This window comes from Schistocerca nitens, chromosome 1 (assembly GCF_023898315.1).
Source record: "Schistocerca nitens isolate TAMUIC-IGC-003100 chromosome 1, iqSchNite1.1, whole genome shotgun sequence".
Lineage (NCBI taxonomy): Eukaryota > Metazoa > Arthropoda > Insecta > Orthoptera > Acrididae > Schistocerca > Schistocerca nitens.
In genome coordinates this window covers 748,555,395-748,570,313 of record NC_064614.1, presented here as the reverse complement: position 1 = coordinate 748,570,313, position 14,919 = coordinate 748,555,395, and the positions used below count along the sequence as shown (strand labels likewise).

Genomic DNA, 14,919 nt, shown 5'->3' with positions numbered 1-14,919 from the left:
GACACACCGGTGTCAATGTGTTCTTTTTTCCATTTCCAGGAGTGTAGTTTTGAATATCAACAAGATGGTGGTATACAAGGAGCAGGTACTGTTGTTGGTTCCTATTATTATAATATGCCAGCTAATGACAATAGGTTTGTTAGTATTGAAGCTAAAAAAAAAGAAAAGTGAAAGTGAAGCCGTGAAAAGTATACCTGAACCTGATAAAAGTGTAACTGAACCTGATCTAGCTGTTGAAGCTGGTAAACGTTTAAGAGAGACTGTTTGCAAAAAAACGCAAAGCTACTCATACCTCAAGTACTACAGGGACCTCAACAACAGGATCTGTTCCAGGTCAAAGACCTTACCAAAAAGATTTGAAACCATTGAGGAGTATGATGAAGGAAGTTGAGGAAATGGGTGATACTGATGAAGATGGTGAATTATTGGATATGTTAACATATTGAAAGCTCATTTTTATTGTATAAAAATGTATTTTATTTGTGAATTAAATCTAAATCAATAAACATGTCAGACAAAGTCATTGGATGCATTTCTTTTTTATCCTTTTATCCCCTTTTTTCAATTATATTTTACAATACGTTCATCCCATACAGGTCCTCTGAACATTTCAGTATTTGCACATAAAAGTACAGGTGTTTTTGTTAATACAAAGTCGGATTTGTACTTAACTTGAATATTAATGTTATTTCCACTAAATAAACATTTTAATGTTTCATAGCTAACAATATCAAAATTAGGATCATCCATTACAATCAATCGTCTATAAGCACATTCTTGTAATCCATAATTTACAAATTTGTTATTTTTGTTACACCAACCAGCGTTTATCATTGCACTAGAACACACTGGTACAAAAGTTGATTTGAAACTGTTTGGAGGTCCAACAATTGACAAACAATTTTTTTTACCATTTGTACGGTTTATTATATTAAACAGGTTTACAATGAATTCAGCTATTCTATCATAATCTTCATTAAATTGATATTCAAGTAGTTCATACATTAAATTATATGATTCAGTTCTAGTAAAGTAAAATTCAAGAAAGTCACATGAATGAGCTTCAAAGTATACAGTTTTAGCTTTTAAAATAAAATTATAAATTTCTTGTACATTCATTTTCATGGTTAGTATTTGTATATGAGTAATAACATTTGATAATAATTGTTCACTAAGAGTACATAAAGTAGGTTCATTCAACCATATATTGGTAAATTGGATTTTATTCAATGGATAACATAAGTTTTCACAAATTAACTGTACCAATTCTTGAAAACTTTTGTACGACTTCCATGTTCTCTTTGTTCGTATTTAATAAATGCTGTAATGTCGATTGGGAGTGCGAGACTATTTGTTTGATTGCTTGGCCCAGTGTGTCCGTCGGGTCGTTCGGATCGCAATACATCCGAATGTCCCGTATTTTTGCTGTCGACTGTCTCTGTTTGGTTAGTTTGGCCATTTTCGTCGCATCGTGAAGCTGTAATGTGAAGTGAAACGGTGTCGTTAATTCCTCTCTCCAAGTATATTGCGTGTTCTGCTTTGTGTTCATTACTAAGATAGAGGAAGAGATTTGTTCTTTTTTCGGTGTCACTTCCTTTTGCAACCGTGACAAATTTGGGTCTTCCCAATTGAGCCACGAATTGTCGCCCATAGAGGCATCGACATGTTCCGTAGGCTCTGTTACAGTTGTGGACAATGTGGACATGTGGCCTGGCGGCGTCTTCAAAGCAGATGTACCATAATCTGTCTCGTCTTGACCTGCTGTTGAAAAATGATTATGCAAAGCTAATAAAGCTTGTTTGATTTCTTTGGAAGGAATCTCCATCGAATACATGGTGCGTAAAATCAAGGCTTGATTTCGCATTACAGCATTCATTAATTTTTCGTCTGAATCTGTCATCAAAACACGATAAATGAACCAGAATGTTGACTTCAAGTTTTTTGGTAAAGTTAGAAAAAATGTTTGGAACTTTTCTTGAAATGCATTTTTATCAAGACCTATACATATTTCCATGAGTAGGCTTATTATAAAATTTTTAAATTCGGTTGTCCATTTTTCATTGAATTTTACCTTTTTAGCTTGTTGTGCAGATGGAATATTCTCCTAATCAATTTCTTCTGCGACGGGCTTCCGTTTTTTAGGAGCATTTGTGATCGCAGTAGAAGGTCCTGGTTCGTTGATATCTTCCTCATTGTCAGAGAAGAGATCTTGTGAATCAGGATCGATTGGAGAACACTCAGTCATCTGCAAATATTTACATATAGATTTTAGAACCTTGTGGAGTAGCTCGAGTTATATCTTTAGTTAATGTATTTTCTATTCTCCATGAGAACATTGGTTTTAGGCATATATTACACCACATATTGTCTTTCAAATAATAGAGAGTTCTGAAAAAAGTATTTTTGTTAAGGTTGTTAATTCTTGAAAGAAATTATCATATTTTTGTTGCAAAGGTGGTGCTAAAAATTTGTTTGCTGCAGCTGTAAATTGATTTATATGAGCATGAGATCCTATTGCAATACTTGCACAATCATTTGAGCATATTTCATTTAGATAACAATTTTGACACAAAGCTGTTATTTGACGTGGTCGTAACCAACGTCCACTATGTCCCTATACATGATTTTATAATGGAATCAAAGTGTACAAGTTTATATCCTGCATTGATTATTATGATTCTTGTTCTCCATATATTTTGTCGGTCGTACCAGCCCCATGGAATAGTTTCAAAATCGTTGTTTACTTCTGTAATATATTTAAAGAATACATCAAAATTTCTATAGGTTGGTACATCACATGCAAAATTAGATTCTAATTCCATTCTGTTCATTTTAGTAGCTGTTACGTGAGGAGGATTCATCATAGTTTGTGCTACACCTGGATAGTGAAGTGGTGTAGGTGAGGAATTTGTATGATTTCTGATCATATCACTTTCGCGTATATCTACTGCGTGAATACAAGTATTAGGCCCTAAGTAGTATTTCTACCTACTGTCGATATCTTGGTTTAGTACACAATACTCTAGGTTTATTTATGAATGATAAGTCTTTGATGCCTTGCTTGTCATCTGCGTGCAATGGAACTGATAAGTCGCTAAACAGCACTTCAACAGGTAAGTGTTGTTTTAGTTTCTACAACGTATCCAATTTGGATTTGGAGTTAAGTCTGCTGGAATTAGGTAACGAGTTACGTTAGCTAATATATAGTCTTCATCATTTGACTCACTCAAAGTTGAAATGTCACTAAAACTTTCCGAATCACTGTCACTGCTGTCACTCGTACCTTGTGCGGTAGCGTAGATGACGATGACGTCGACTGGAACAGCAAACAGCGTGGTCTCGTGCAGCGTGGAGTCCGTGAAGTGACTGTAAATTAGCTCCGCCACGCCTCCCTTAAGTATACATTAAACCGGAAAAGCCACTGATAACTTGCTAAGACAACAGCAGAAGCAGCAACCGCAATCGCGACAGATGCGGACGTATACGCGCGTCCGCGTCGCGATTGGACTTACCAATTCCATTGCACGCAGATGACAAGCAAGGCATGGAAGACTTATCATTCATAAACAAACCTAGAGTATCGTGTACGAAACCAAGATATCGACAGGAATAATGTAATTTTAGGAATAACTGTATACTACTGTGTTTTTTAAAGGCAAATAATATTCTGTACTAATTATACAACTAGTAATCTTAATTGATGAGAAGACAACCTTGATTCTCTAATGGATGGACTGTTCGAAGTTAATGAACACCTTTTTTGAGTAAAAGGATAGTTACCTCTTCCTACAATCGTCTTGAACTCACTCTTCAAGTTTCAAATGCATTTCCTTCTTCTTATCTTTTATAAAACTGGACACTAACGGTATGAAGGAAAGAACCTCCAGAGTAACTGTGGATCGTGAGTAGCTGGAGAAAGTGTTTTGCTGCATATTGAGAAGTACCACTGATTAATATAGTTTTCCTGCTGGCACAGTTATTTTAGTTTGGAGTCGATTGAAAAAAACTAGGTGACCATTTTCCAGACCATTATTAAGGACAAAGGCCTCGCATTTTGTAGTTGTCTCCTCCATTTGCTATAAAGCAAACTGAATTTCCATCCAGAATTTTTGGTGGTTTCGTCATTCTCCTCAAAGTGGTGTGAGTAATATTGAGCGAATGTATCTTACAGCCTTCCTCGTTCATGTGTTCACAGTTGTTGAATTGTCATCTACTTCTTTGCATGTTAGCCTTGATCGCTTTCATCCAAAGCTTCACTTTTTGTTTTAATAGAATTCGATAATGTTTTCTTGTTTGATAAAAAAAATGGTTCAAATCGCTCTGAGCACTACGGGACTTAACATCTTAGGTCATCAGTCCCCTAGAACTTAGAACTAGTTAAACCTAACTAACCTAAGGACATCACACACATCCATGCCCGAGGCAGGATTCGAACCTGCGACCGTAGCAGTCGCGCGGTTCCGGACTACGCGCCTAGAACCGCGAGACCACCGCGGCCGGCTTGTTTAATAAGTGTTCTTGAAGTGCTGTGTGGTCACAAGTGCCTTCCAAGCCCGAAAATAAGCTTTCTTTGCCTGCTGTAAATAACTTCACAGAACGCCGCTATTTTACCACAGCATCGTCATCCATGTTCTTCAATTCCTAGAACTCTTCTACATGGTTTCATTGAATTTATAGCCATCGCAGGTTAAGTGTGTATTACAACAATCACTAAAAACAGGTTGCAAAACGTGAGTTTTTCGTTTCGATGACTAAGTTCAATTACATAACGGAATACTATGTGAGTCTGCACAGATGTTAGCGAGTTGCTGCCGAGTTCGGTTAGGGCCAGGAACACCACCCCCGTTGACTCACACTACCGAATAGTTCCTTTAAACTCGTGTGAGGAAGGCCGCAGGGTAGCCGATAGCCGATGTCAGCGCAGCAGCCACTAGCTCGCCAAAAATTCACTAACTTGGCTGAACGGGCCCACTGCAGGAATCCGCCCGTTTGCGTACCTACTGAGAGGCCGGATCGGCTGTTTCCAGACCTGTGGATAACGGACACAAGATTGTGCCTTCACTAGCACACAGCTGAAACTACAAATGTTCAAAGACTCTAACGGATATGCCACGGCCAGCTAGCTCTACACTTCTACAAGTATGTCCTACCAGATTTTTTTGTTAGTCTCTCATACGACTTACAACCTGAATGTGTGGATAATAGGTAATTCAACCCACAGATTAAAAGGTATATTACGTTTGCATTATATATGTGGGGGTTAATTAATTAAAATTAACCCTAACTCGAGAAAATAGTAAAAAGGCAAAATTGTCGTGTCAGTGGGTGTGTGTAAAAGTAATTATTTATAGTAGAATTCAAGGTCTACTGATATCAAGAATGCATCAGGTCGACACAGTTTCTCTTAGTCGTAACAATTGACATGTCATCCATAATTATCCTTTAGAATTTTAACTCTAAATGTTTGCAAAATATGCAGTGGACTCTTATACTGTGAAAAAGAAAGTTAAATATTTAATGAGCTCATACTGACGTCATTCAGCTCGCCATCTACAGAGTTTTGCATGAACTACTTGAGCTACACCTGGTGTTCTCGAATGCTTCACAGGGAGTCCGCCATGCACAGAACCGACAGTCGAATTCGCGATGCCGACGAGCGAGGACGATGCGCGCGCGGCCGGGGCAGCCGCCTCGGACGCGCCGGAGTCGGCCGCTGGTCGGTCGGTTGGGCCTGACCCGCCGGACGCTCCAGCGGCCGCTCCACACAGGACGGATCCCAGGCTGACGACCCAGGCTACGGCACCGGTTCATGACAGGATAGAACGACGGTCGACAGGCGCTATTCGACCGCAGAAGATTACACACCGCACGACGAAACCGTATTCGGACGTCGGCCATACATAACATCACGACGGACGCAGCAATGAAGACGACCGCCAGGACTACGCCGGAAGACTCGATATATGTCGGGAGGAGGACAAAGAAACGCTGAAGGACATACAACGCCTCATCCGCTATTCACGGGACACGCAAGAGCAGGATAACGACACCTGTCTGGCATCTCCATCTGTGGAATCAGATGTCGAATCACAGCACTCCCACCAAACGGTCGACGACGCGGAGATGGCAGCGGCCTCTCCAGCAGGAAACGACAACGACTCCCCACACGCAGAGGGGGACTTTACGCTCGTACACAACAAACGGCGCAGAAGCAACGCATTAGCCAAGGACTTAGCCAACCCGGCTAAGAGACGAACGGAGACCATCCCCACAACGAACCGATTCGCCCCACTGACACCTCAAGCTGCGTCTCCATCAACCACCAACAAGCCGCAGGCACAAACTTCTAATGCCGCAGAAGCCGTGGACAGAGACAAGAATGTGCTTCGCAAAGTGCCCCCAGTCACAATTTATTACACAAAGGAGTACGTTCACCTCAATGAAACGCTCAACGGACTTCTAGAGGGCAACCTTAAAGCTATATACCAAAAGGACCGCGTCAAATACCACTTTGAGTCCGTCGAAGACCAAAGGCGTGCAATAAAATTCTTCACGAACCACAGCTTCTCCTATTTTACGCATCAAGCACCAGACGACAGGGAACTGAAAGTAGTTGTCAAACGCCTTCCGGCGGAAGTTACCGAAGAACAACTTTACTATGCCCTCAAGGAAAAAGGCTTCAGAGTGCTACAAGTCTACCAATTTAAGGAACGCGACGAGAAGACGAAACAATTGATGCCGCAACCTGTGTACCGAGTCACCCTCCCATCCGGAAAAGACAGTGACAAGATCTATGATGTCAAATACCTGCTCTACACACGAGTGATAATAGAAACCTATAATAGTAAAGAAGGACCAGTCCAGTGCCGACATTGCCAACGTTTCGAGCATACAGCGAACTACTGCAGCATGCCAGCACGCTGCGTCCGCTGCGGTGGATCCCATAAATCATCAAATTGTACCCATCCTATGACGGCGCCCCCAAAGTGCGCCAATTGTGAACAAGAACATCCAGCTACCTTCCGTGGCTGCCCCAAATTTCAAGAACTCCTACGGAAATATACTAGAAGTACACCAAAGAAGTCGACCCCACAACGGCCTATAATTGTTAAGAACTCGGCCATGGCAGCGATTCCGGCCACACAACAACAAGCGGCACCTCTCCCTTTGGAAACAATCGCCTCTCGACCACAACCGGCACCCAGAGTGACTCTACGACAGACAAGACAACAGCGCTCGTACTCCGAAGCAATACATGCCCATCCACAGACGCCAACACCAGCGGAGACATTATCTGCCTGGTCGACCACCTTTACACCAGCGTTAACAGATATTCTTCAACTACTCACCGCCCTCCAGCAGAAGCCGACGTCTATCCTCTCGCTTGTAGAAAGCGTACTGACAGCTTTTCAAACACCCTAAACGGATAGACGGCATCACACGAGGAATCTTAACTTCTGCATTTGGAATGCCAACGGCCTGAAACTGAAGAAAATAGAATTCACGGACTTCTTACATTGCCACAAGATAGACGTAGAATTTGTCTCCGAAACACATCTCCGCGAGTCAACCGACCTCCGCTTGAGGAACATGCACATCTACCGGACGGACAGACGAGACCAACGGGGTGGAGGGACCGCAGTTCTGATCAAAAAATGTATTCGTCACCACCAAGTACGTTTACCCCAACTCCAGACTTTAGAGGCCACGGCAGTAACAATCCACACGACGCTCGGAAACATTACCTGTATTGCGGCTTACCTTAGCCCAAAGAAGCCTCTCCATCCAGAAGATCTTTACGCCGTTACAGAGTGTTACGGCAAGATCCTGCTTGGAGGGGATCTTAATAGTAAACATGTTGCCTGGAATTCCCGTAAGAGTAACCCAAAAGGACATATGTTGTTTGCACTGGCCGAGAATTTACATGTTTCCGTCCATGGACCACGGGAACCGACGAGGATACCTTACGTCCAGACACAACACCCTGATGTTCTAGACATCGCCATAATCAAGAACATCAACCCGAATCTCCATCTGCGGACGCTGGATGATCTTTCGTCGGACCACACTCCGGTGTTAGGACTCATAGAGAGGGCTACTTTGCAACTCCCACTGTCGACGACAAGAACTTACGACTGGCAGCAGTTCCAAGCGTACCTCAACAACAATGTGCGACCAACCCAGGTTGTTACTACCAGAGAAGCGATTGATGTGGCAGTCGCAGTACTCACGAAGAAGATTAACAATGCGAAACGACGAGCACTCACGGAGCACCTGCAACTAGAAGTCAATTATGACGAGTTTCCACCACCACTGCAGGAACTTACGACAAGACGCAATCGATTTCGGAAACGATGGGTCCGTTACCGCCATCCGGACGATAGATGGGAGACTCACAGACTAACCCGAGAACTCCGGCGGAAGGTTCAGGACTGGAAGCAACATACGTGGGAACTCAAAATGGACAACTTTCTATTACGCACCAAAGATGAATGGCGAATAGTTAAAAGTCTCAGACAGCAACAGCCCCCCAAAAGGGCAATTCGAGGACCCCATGGCCTCTTGTACGACTCACTGGCGCAGGCGGAGCTGTATGCGGATACCTACCAACAACAGATGACTACACCCCCCACGGAGGATGGAGATGATGCACTCCACCGTGCAGAGGAGGACACAGTGGCGGAATGGGAAGCTATTCGGGACGCCGCGACTAACGCTATGCCCCGGCTGACAACGCCGGAGGAAATTCGGAGGAATATCAAGTATAGCAAACACACCTCACCTGGAGCAGATAGAATCAGCAACACGGAATTGAAACACCTCCCGAGAAAGCCTGTTGTGCTTCTCACCCGGATAGTGAACAGCTGCCTCAGGACTGGATACTTCCCAGAGGCATGGAAGATTGCCAGAATAGTGCCAATACCAAAACCGGGCAAGGATCTCTCACACCCTGACAACTATAGACCCATAAGTTTACTGCCGACGCTGGGAAAGGTACTGGAACGTGTCCTACTGAAACGCATGCTGGACATCCTTGTGGCACACAACATCATCCGACCGGAGCAGTTTGGCTTCCAGGCAAAGCTATCGGCTGAGTTACAACTACTGCGCATCACGGAATCCATCCAAGACAATTTCAACAAGAAACGACATACTATTGGAGTCTTTCTCGATATAGAGAAGGCTTACGATAAAGTATGGCGACGCAACTTGATCGTCAAGCTCCGACGTACCACTCCCCTACCAGACTGCTATTTAAAACTTCTCGACAATTTTCTTCAGGATCGCAGATTATATGTTCGCATTGATGACAAGAATTCAACAACACGGCCTGTCCTTGAAGGACTTCCACAAGGATCGGTCATATCTCCACTGCTGTTTAATTTATATATTAACGACCTCTCGACGGTGCCACATGTTACTGCCAGTTTCTATGCCGACGACACAGCGCTCCTGACTGCAGGCACCAGAATGGACCACCTCGTCACACGGATGCAGCGCCAACTAGATTTAGTGGACCACTGGACCCACATGAACAAAATAACGGTCAATGCAGAGAAAACCAAAGTTATTGTCTTCACACGTCGGAGACCCATCGTCAATGAACGCCTACGGATATCAGACCAGCAACTCCCCTGGGCAACAACTGTAAAATACCTGGGAGTGCATCTGGACGCCAAACTGTTATATAGTCATCACATTATGGAGAAGAAGACGTCTGGCCTCAAACTGCTGGGAGCTCTCCTCCCATTTCTGAAGAGCTCATACCTCAGCCAACGCACGAAACTCCAGTTGTACCATGCCACAGTCGAACCATCTATTTTGTATGGATCGGCCTCTTGGGGTACTACGTGTGCCACTAACTACAAGAAGTTACAGGTTGTACAAAGCAGATGCCTCCGATGGATCACAGGAGCCCAATGGTGGATCCGAAATCATGACATTCATCGAGCCTTAAGCGAATCTTACCTCTCAGACAAGGTCAAGGAGAAGGCACGAACCTTATTTCGGAAGTTGGACATGATACGTGACAGTACACCACAACTCACCACAGTAGGTACGGTAGAACCCTTACGCAACCACAAATATAAAGTACCGAAGGCGATAGTATTTGAGCCTCCGTAAATGATATCCCTAGGTAATTCTCCATAATTTAAGGACATATCGTCCTTTAGCACTTCTACACACATGTTTTGAAACACACACCAAAAGCAGCGAGTTAAAGGACCCTTCTGTGTGCCCAAACTAAAGCTGAAAGCAGAATAAATAAGTAAGGAGAAAATTTTTACCGCTTCCATTCCCTACAGAAGTAAAAATCAGCAAAGTTGATCAGACTTCAGCACCAACACACACACACACACACACACAAAAAGTCGAATGCTTTGCCAGACAGTTGAGTGTGCGATACCAACGAGCGAGGATGATGCACGCGCGGCAGGGGCAGCCGCCGCGGACGCGCCGGAGTCGGCCGCTGGTCGGTCGGTTGGGCCTGGCCCTCCGGACGCCCCAGCGGCCGCTCCACACAGGACGGAACCCAGATTGACGACCCAGGCTACGGCACCGGTTCATGACAGGACAGAACGACAAGAACGACGATGGACAGGCGCTATTCGACCGCAGAAGACTACACACCACACGACGAAACCGTATTCGGAGGTCGGCCATACGTCACACCACGACGGACGCACCAATGAAGACGACCGCCAGGTCTACGCCAGAAGACACGATATATGTCGGGGGGAGGACAAAGAAACGCTGAAGGACATACAACGCCTTATCCGCTATTCACGGGAAACGCAAGAGCAGGTTAACGACATCTATCTGGCATCTCCAGCTATGGACTCAGATGTCGAATCACAGCACTCCCACCAAAAAGACGACGACGCGGAGATGGCAACGGCCTTTGCAGCAGAAAACGACAACGACTCCACAGACGCAGAGGGGGAATTTACGCTTGTACACAACAAACGGCGCAGAAGCAACACAATAGCCAAGGATCTAGCCAACCTGGCTAAGAGGCGAACAGAAGCCATCCCAACAACGAACGAATTCGCCCCACTGACGCCTCCATCACCCACCAACAAGCCACAGACACAAACTTCTAGTCCGCAGAAGCGGTGGACAGAGACCAGAATGTGCTTCTCATGGTGCCCCCAGTCACTATTTATTACACGAAGGATTACGTTCACCTCAACGAAACGCTCAACGACCTTCTAGAGGGCAACCTTAAAACTATATTCCAGAAAGCACGCATCAAATACAACTTTGAGTCCTTCGAAGACCAAAGACGTGCAATAAAATTCTTCACGACCCACAGCTTCTCATATTTTACGTACCAAGCACCTGACGACAGAGACTTGAAATTAGTTGTCAAAGGCCTTCTGCCGGAAGTTACCGAAGAACAACTTTACTATGCCCTCAAGGAAAAAGGCTTCAAAGTGCTACAAGTCTACCAATTCAAGGAACGCGACGATAAGACGAAACAACTGAAACCGCAACCTGTGTACCGAGTCACCCTCCCATCCGGGAAAGACAGTGACAAGATATATGATGCCAAGTACCTGCTCTACACACTAGTGATAATCGAAACCTATAATAGTAGAGAAGGACCAGTTCAGTGTCGACATTGTCAACGTTTCGAGCATACGGCGGACTACTGCAGCATGCCAGCCCGCTGCGGAGGCTTCCACAAATCATCGAATTGTGCCCATCCTAGGACGGCGCCCCCTTTAAGTGCGCCAATTGTGAACAAGAACACCCAGCGACCTACCGTGGCTGCCCCAAATTTCAAGAACTCCTACGGAAATATACTAGAAGGACACCAAAGAAGTCGACCCCACAACAGCCTATGATTGTCAAGAACTCGGCCATGGCGGCAATTCAGGCCATCCAACAACAAGCGGCACTTCTCCCTGTGGAAACAATCGCCTCTGGACCACAACTGGGAAAGACAACAGCGCTCTTACTACGAAGCAATATATGTCCATACACTGACGGCAACACCAGCGGGACATCACCTGCCTGGTCGACGACCTTTACACGAGCGTTAACGGATATTGTTCAACTACTCACCGACCCCCAGCAGAAGCTGACGTCTATTCTCTCGCTTGTAGAAAGCGTACTGACAGCTTTTCAAATACCTAAACGGATAGACAGTAACACACGAGGAATCTCAACTTCTGCTTCTGGAATGCCAACGGCCTGAAACTGAAGAAAACAGTATTCACGGCCTTCTTACATCGACACAGGATAGACATAGCGTTTGTCTCTGAACACATCTCCATGAGCCAGCTGACCTCCCCTTGAGGAACATGCACATCTACCGGACCTGACAGACGGGACCAACGGGGTGGAGGGACTGCAGCTCTCGTCAAAAAATGCATTTGTCACTACCAAGAACATTACCCCAACTCCAGACTTTAGAGGCCACGGCAGTAACAATCCGCATGACGCTTGAAAACATCACGTATATTTCAGGTTACCGTAGCGCAAAGAATCCTCTCCACCCAGAAGATCTTTACGCAGTTACAGAGGGTTACGACAAGATCCTCCTTGGAGGGTATCTTTGGATATACTAATTACAGAATGTTATATTTTAGAAGAGAGTTTTTGCCCTAACATATGAGCAACCTCCAGGGCCTCTATTTTTCACTGATAAGCATGTGGTGGGAGTTTCAATATTGTATATTATGTCTGATACTTTACCTACAATAAGAATGTTTTTGCGAATGTTAGTGCGTTTTCAGAGTATCTGCAAGGACATGGAGCACATTTCTTGACCTGCACCACATTTAGTCACTGAGGTCAATCAAATTTTGTTTGTGTATTTTGTGCAATAATATAAGTCAACAAGACCTGTGGACTTGTTTTGTTGATAAATTTTTCTAATGTAGTCCTGTTGTGTAAGTTTCGTAAACTGGAATACCATGGCATCATACAATTCTTTGTTTTTGAAGAGCTAGTGTCAATGAGAGTTTATCTAATGTTGTTAAAGATTTGTGAAGAGGCTACTCCTTAATTTTCAACAGTTACAAAATGTACAACTGACTTCAAATGAAGCTGTATTTGAAGATGATCTTTGTGGACGGTTTGATAACAATATCTACCACATGAAGCATAAAAAATGTAATTACTATTAGGAGACAGAAAATACAGCTGTATGAGGAGCCTGATGGAATATGTGAAATGTGATGTCAAGATGACAGAAGATCTGTTCAATTCACTTCTTTATTGTAGCCCTTGGCCATAGTAGACCAAGAACAGCTTGGTGGAGGTTTTCAGTTGCCTCTTATGTGAAGTAACAGACATCTGGCACTGCTGACGACAGAGCAAATAGTGGGGCTAAGTGTGGTGTCACTCGAATGCTGCTATCCATGATGTCTCCAGCTGTGATCACGATGACAGCATGACTGCTCAGCTGACAGTACTGGGGAGGCAGCTGTGACCTCCAGCCGTGACCCCCCTCCTATGAGAGTACTGCTCTCTGTTCTGGCGATGGCTCTCTCATGACTCAGGGCACGCTGCCCTATCCTGTGGTTGAACAGCAGACCCTGTACTGCATTCCAGGATGTTCCTCTTAGTGTCACAGGCTCTTGGTGTGGCTGAGATACTGAGATGAGAATATTGTAGTACATGAATGGCTGAGTGCTTATAAGTTCCAGACTATGTTCATTTAGGGCTTAAACACTTCCATGCATCCTTCCATGAGTTTACTGCAGCATCAGCTGTTGCTGTACCGAATCTAGCTGACTCTGCTTCACAATGCCTGTCAGCTGTGATTTGCTTCACAATGCATAACACTCTTGCCTGCATGTAGCTGGCTCTGTTGCAACTCACTTCCACTCTGGCATATTTTTGCTCTCTTTTTTATCAAGATCTGGTACCTTAGGTTGCCCAAACTACATTATTCTTTACACTAGAGTTCCTGCTGGCCTTGTTTTGCCTCTTACAAATTAGTCTACAATTGGTTTTTTTAGCGCTATCACTTAATCTGACACATTTTTACAGTGCCCCTTCAAATTCCATGGAACTTATTTCATTACTAGGCTTACTGCACAATAACTTTTAACTCTCTATTCCAGACTTACAAGCTAGATTAAATCAGTTATTCTTAATGTTACCCCCTCTGCATTCACCTTCCTTCTGCTGCTTTTATGTTCAGGGTATCCAATCTGCTAGAATCTGAATGATGTCTGGGTTTGAACTGTCTTGTGCTTCATCTTCTACATACCAAAACAAGGACTATGCTCAGCAGAACAAGTGTCACTGCAGTGATTGGTATGACAATAGTCAGTGTTGTCTCTTTCCAGTAATGATTTTCCCAATATAAATTTACATGCTGCACTAAGGTTTCCAGAGAGACTTGTCCCTCCTGCTGGTTCAAAAGGATGTTTATGGACTGCATTAATTCCAATCCTAGAGTTTGATACTAGCTAGTTAGGTCTGGGGCAGGTAGCACTTTCACGGGCTCCTCTGGCCAATACAAATGAGGCTGCAAAGTATTCAGGTGAGATATCTCAGTAATTGCAGTGGTCAGAAGGAAAGTAGGCCCCATTATCTCGAATACTGTACCATTTAATAACAAACCACTCATATTTAATTCTAGCCTCTTTGCTGTTGTAAGGTTTCCCTGCTAGAACCAACTAGCCACTACTACCATCTTGTCAAAGGTAGAGTACAACCAATGTGCCTTGACCTGCTGAAGGCACAAATCCAGCTCTGTCGCTTCTTTTTGCGTTCTCTTACCTCCTTTTGTCCCATTAGCAATTTAACCACCCAGGAATCCTACCCCACTTTTATTACCATATTCATGCAGACTGATTTCCCCTTCGTAGCATTTTTGTAACTTTGTTTCCTCCATTTCTACATTTCTTCCCTTGTCTTTGGCAATTAATAAGAGTTACTGAGTTTTTATTCTCA

The 14,919-nt window shown here is 44.0% G+C and overlaps 1 long non-coding RNA gene across 1 annotated transcript in view; it reads right to left on the bottom strand.

Annotated features, from left to right (window-relative positions):
* Positions 1–576: 576 nt before the first annotated feature.
* The window catches only part of LOC126236977 (uncharacterized), a 34,046-nt gene continuing 19,703 nt past the window's right edge, over positions 577–14,919 (bottom strand). Inside the window, exon 3 of the long non-coding RNA XR_007545017.1 lies at positions 577–1,758. This is a non-coding gene — a long non-coding RNA (uncharacterized LOC126236977). The remainder of the gene's footprint in view (positions 1,759–14,919) is intronic.